General features: G+C 33.3%; 1 protein-coding gene across 16 annotated transcripts in view; it reads left to right on the top strand.

Moving 5' to 3' along the window:
• Positions 1-6,000, top strand: part of ROBO2 (roundabout guidance receptor 2) — a 1,295,155-nt gene that overhangs the window by 869,448 nt on the left and 419,707 nt on the right. The gene's annotated exons all lie outside the window — the stretch shown is intronic.

Raw genomic sequence — 6,000 nt, 5'->3', positions numbered from 1 at the left:
CCTCCTTAGTCACAACTCAAGTCTTTTTCCATCTCCCATGTGCAGGCATAGCTATAGCAGAGTGGGGATCAGAATTCCAGCACCTTCAGACTTTGGAATTCCTTGGTGATTGTTAAAGCTGTCTTTGTCTCCTAGTTACAAGGTTGATAATTAATCATTGAGTCATCCTCCCTCAGCTTTTCTCTCCTCCCAACTCATGACTAACTTTCTGCCTACAACATCTCTTCTAGCCAAGTGCTGGTATAGTAATTATGAAAATATGAAAGAAATATACAAAGTAGTATGCTTAGCCATCTTTAATCGTACTTGTTCGGTCTCTGTGTTTTGGCAGCGAGTTCGAAGCTTGCTCTACTGCATCCTGGGAGATGGTGCAGTGGGCAAAGCGCTGGACTCACAAGCATGAGATCTTGAGTTAAATCCCCAGAACTACTTGTGCTGGAGTGATGACCTTCTCCCTTTTTTTCATAAAGAAGTAACCTATAATACTTTGTTGTCTAGAAAAAAAAAAGAATTTTTAATATCACAGAGGACTGTAAAGTGGGTTGCACTGAGTGACAGATAAAGCATTTTTTTCTTGAAATGTTTAGGATTATACATGTGTGTAAATGCATTTTATTATTTATATATCAGAGACAGACACTATATCATCTCTCAGCTTCAACATGTCTGATGCTGGGATTCAAAACTAGGGTCTCATGATACAAGTTTTGTGCTCTGCAGCTGAACTCTACTCCAAATAAAATGATGTTTTTAATCGAAACACTTTCTTTTTTAAATTTCTTTATTGGGGAATTAATGTTTTATATTCGACAGTAAATACAATAGTTTGTACATGCATAGCATTTCCCAGTTTTCCATATAACAGTACAACCTCCACTAGGTCTCTGTCATCCTTTTGGGACCTGTATTCTCTCCCCAACCCCCACCCATCCATCCCAGAGTCTTTTACTTTGGTGCAATACTCCAATTCCAGTTCAGGTCCTACTTGTGAATTGAAACACTTTCTAAGATAAAGAAATATAACAGACCCCCCCTTTTTTTTAGCAGAAAGAGATATGATTTACCAACAAAAATGAATCCATTTGCAAAGCAGATTCTGATTTTCCCCTATAATAATTTATAACTGATTTATCCTCTCTTGGAGAAAATTAATGTTCAAAAATTTCTGTTTATACCCACTGCCTTTACTATCAACCTATTCTTATAAAGCCCTTATTTTCTATTTACCCATTTTCCTTCATTTTAGACTAATGAGGAGAGATCTCTGCATGATGATACGCCCATTTGCCCCATGTGAAATGCACATTTCTTCAATGGGAAAATGTGGTTGACTCCTAATTTCATTTTCATTTCGTAATAAGAAGACCCATTAAAAAGCAGACATCTGGTGCAGAAAGCACTTAAAGCCGTAGCTCCCAAGGAGTGCTTTCCTTCCTCTTTAAATATGTATGAACTGTTGTTTTGGTAATCCACTTCACCCTGTCAAAATAGAATCAAATAGAATGTATGTGTGACCTCTTCCCCTTTTATCCTGGGAAAATGATTTCCAAGATCACTGAGGTGTACAATATACAGAAGCCTTCATTTTATGTTTTAGTCACCATCAAAGCTCTTAACGTTACTGTAGATGAAAGTTTAGGTCTCTCTACTTTATTAATCTTCATACCATTTTACTTATAAAGAAGGCTCTGTTAGCTTATAATTATGTCAAGAATACGGAATGAACTTGAAGTTTTATAGAAAAAAATGGAGAATTTCAGAAAAGATTTTTCTTCATTTATATTTGATATCAGATAAGACTTAAGTTTTTCAATAGTGTGTTAGATAATCCAAGGCCAATATATTCATATTAAAATAGCCTTAGAATAAATACTATTAACTTGCTTCTGTAGCGAACAACTAAACCAAGCATGTGAACTAACCATTTTCTTCAGGAGAAAAACTTTGAACTTCTTTAAAGTTTAAATCAAAATTATGTTCTGGAGAATGCTAATTGTTTCATACCAAAAACACTCCATTTTCCTCTTGGTTAAAGGGTACATAGTCAACTGCTGTCCAATCTGACATCTTTTATAGACTTATGTTTGAAAAATTCAAACTATGTTCTCTATTTAAGCTTGCTAGAGTAAAGATACCTGTACCATCTTGTTTCATTTGAGTTACCCACGTATATTTAATCCTCATAAAGTTAAATTAGTGCAACCCTTTATTAAGACTAGAGAAGAGAAAATTTTTCATTTTGTGTTCCTTCTCATTCCGCGTGTTTCCTTCACTGTAATTAAACCATTCTAATTTGGTTAACTTAGGTTTCTGTTTTACTGTTGTCTTGCACATGACTAGGTTTCCCATAAGGGTTCATATATTCCATGTTGATATTTGGTATCATCATTGCTCTTTGAGTATCTTCAAACTGACTTATATGCCATATCTTTCTAAGTTCATATGAATGCAATCTGTGTCCACCTCTATGTTTTAAGATGATCTGTTATAGTTAGAGTGCTTCCAACCTATGGTCTTGAAAGTAGCTGTACTCTGTTTTTCTACTAATTGCAAACTATATTCTCTAACAATGTTTACTAATGTATTTTAAATCAGTGAGGATGCCATTGAGAAGCTAGATAGTCCTGTCACCAGAGGGAAATGAAAGAAGTTTTAGACCCTAACATAGATTTCTGAGTTTATGTAACAAAGAGTTCAAGTTTAAAGGTAGTGGAATATTTGTTTGTTTGCTTTGATTTTAGAGATCATACTGGTTTAAATACAAGAACAGGGAGATTCCCTAGTTACGTAAAATTCTTAGCCAGATGCTTGAGAGTAAGTTAACGTTATGAAATATAGAACTTTCAATTTTTTCATTTGTCATGATATCCTATTGTCTTATATTACATATTAACACACCAATATAAACAACAACTAGTAGTCTTTGAACTTTAAGTCTTGTAGTTCTTCAATGCTACCACTATGAGTTTTCATGACATTATATCCATTTAATGACTAAATGAAATCTTTGTCAAATCTGAAGTTTATCCTAAGAATTGTCCTACTGCTTGATTAATTTGGGGAGGGAGTTTGGTTTTTATATTAACCCCTCATGTGTTTATTTAATAGTTATAGATAATAGACATTTTCCTCCTAAAACAATAGAATCATAATCAGGGAAAAGCCAAGAGAATCTGTTTAAAATTACTGACTACATGGATTCTAGATAAGGTAGACTTTATGTTATTGGACATTTATTTCTCCCTAAGGATAGCTCCTGGCAGATGGCTACAAAATGAATAAATAACATTTGGTTGGTCAAATATAAATCAAATATAAAAAAGCTTAAACATAGTGTACATTTTAATAAATAGGATATTTAGTTTTATAGTATTTTTCTTATAAAAGTCTTAAAATATGCAAGATTTAAGAAAGTAGTCAAATTATATGACATAAAACTGTTATCAATATTATAGCATTATCCTATAACTTTGTCCTGCCTTGGATTCAGTCTAAAGTATTTTAAAGCATTTCACTTCACAACTAGATGTTTCATTAGATATTTTACAAACTACATATAGATTTTTTTTCCCTACAAGCTGAATGAAAATGTTTTCAGAACTTGTTATTGTTTTTAATGGAAGACACAGAATAATAGGCTAAGGTTATTTCATGTTGTTAAAAAACAAAGAATAGACTATTTTGAAGAATATTTGCTTTCATGTGGTCCTCACTTCTTCTTCTTCTAGCATTTGCCCTTCTTCCGTAGCCAGTCAACAGCGTCAGGTTGAGCCTGATGTAAAGCTGCTTGTTGCTGGCTTTGAAAGTGACTGGGATCCATGTGGATTCAGTCAGCTAGGAAGGATCGTCAGTTTCCCCAATGAACGGGTACTCACAGGATGCACCATGGGAAGGTCCTCACTGATGGATTCTAATTCAGTCAGTATTGCATAATATGTAATCATGAAAAAGCCTCATCTTCTCTGAGAGCTCCTAGATGCTTATAGCACTATAGAAGTTCATCTTCAACAACAGGCATGTGCTATGTGAAAGCTTTTCTTTTTACATGTGTACTTCAATTTCTTTAATATATTACAACAATGCATTGTCAGGCAATCTTGGAAAATAAATGTTATCATAAATTAAGTGAAGTCATGTATGGGTCATTTCTGATTAATATGATTTAAAAAAATGATCTCTTAAGTCTACTGAGAGGTGAAAATACTATAAATCTGAGTCAAATATAATTATATTCATTATCAAGTAACTGTGTGCAGTAGTGTATTAAAGTACAATTAATAGTATAAAACAGCCTTTCACTGAAAATGAATTACACATGTAATCTTATTGTAGTGTTTGAAAAAGCTATACAAATCTAAACAAAATCTTCCTCTTTCAGCCTGAAATATTATTTCCTACATGTGGATGCATATCACGTAAATATCATAGAAGGATGCTCATGCTCTTTAATTTAGGATATTTCTCCTTAAAATGATCTGATTTTATCCAGAAACATTTTCATCAGAATGGAATGCTATATCACATGACTCAGTTGAGCATATGATAAGCACAATAATTTGTTCTTAACCTCAGTAAATTTACTGAATAAAAAATTTGGAGAGGCATCTCTATTATTTCATTATTGGCAAGGAATAGTTTTCTTTTACTTTATTAATATTATACTCATCAAAACATTGAGATATGCATGGCCCATGAGGTGGTGCAGTGGATAAACCACTGGATTCTCAAGCATGAAGTTCTGAGTTCAATCCCTGGCAGCACATGCTTGTTTGTTGTTGTTTTTTTAATGCTTATTTCTTAATTCCCTTTTGTTGCCCTTGTTTCTTTTTATTATTGTAGTTACTATTGTTGTTGTTGTTGTTGGATAGGAAAGAGAAAAGTGAAGAGAGGAAAGGAAGACAGAGAGGGGGAAAGAAAGATATACACCTGCAGACCTGCTTCACTGCCTGTGAAGAGACTTCCCTGCAGGTGGGGAGCCAGGGGGATTGAACCAGGATCCTTAATCTGGTCCTTGTGCTTTGCACCACCTGCTCTTAACCCACTGCGCTACCACCCGACTCTTCCTAGCAGCACATGTATCAGAGAAATGTCTAGTTCTTTATCTCTCTCCTCTTATCTTTCTCGTAAATAAAAAAATAAAATATTAAAAAACATTGAGATTTGCTTAAATTAAGCAAATGCTCAAACAAAAGGCTGAGATCAAGATGGTGTTCTTGAGACTATTATCAATACCTAGTTGCTTAGTATACCACTTCCCTCTTTCCATAACATACATATATATATATATATATGTATATATATATATATGTATATATGTATATATATACATATATACATGTATATATGTATATATGTATATATACACATATATGTATCCTATAAACATACATTAGTATCTTCTTTTCCTTTTCATGTGAAAAGGCAGTATGAGATCTCATTTCATTGTAGCTTTTCTTATTCCCCATTTTGCTTTGTATTTTCTCTTGCCTTTTATTATTTCCCTATTCTCCACAATAGGTTAGAGATACTGTGGATTCTGGTTTCTACACTGAGTGTCCACTTTAAGAGCTGTGTGTATATTAGCATAGGTGAATCTGCCTCCAAACATACCATTTTAACACCTTGTCTTATACTGAAGGTTACATTTTTGAGAATTCATGATACAGATACTTACTTCTTTTAAATTAGCTTGAATTGTGAGTCCAAAGTAAATGTAATTTTATTCAGCAAATTCTTGACTTCTTTATATAGTAAAAAAGTTTCCCCTCTAAAGCAAACATATTTCTTATTAAGAAGGTTTTCGATTCTAATGTTCTTTTTATTGTTGTGAGAAATAGTGCTTATAGAATTATTTTTTATACTATACAAAGAAAATCCTTCCCAATGCTTAAATTATCTTCCCCAAAAATGTTATGCAATAAATTAGCAGGGAATGTAGTTGCTGTTTGTAGTTCACACATGTGAGGCCTTAGGTTTGATCTCTGGCACAGATTAGCAGTA

The sequence above is a fragment of the Erinaceus europaeus genome, chromosome 14, assembly GCF_950295315.1.
Source record: "Erinaceus europaeus chromosome 14, mEriEur2.1, whole genome shotgun sequence".
Taxonomy (NCBI): Eukaryota; Metazoa; Chordata; class Mammalia; order Eulipotyphla; family Erinaceidae; genus Erinaceus; species Erinaceus europaeus.
Note: the sequence above shows the minus strand (reverse complement) of the source record. Positions and strands in the feature narration are given on the sequence as shown.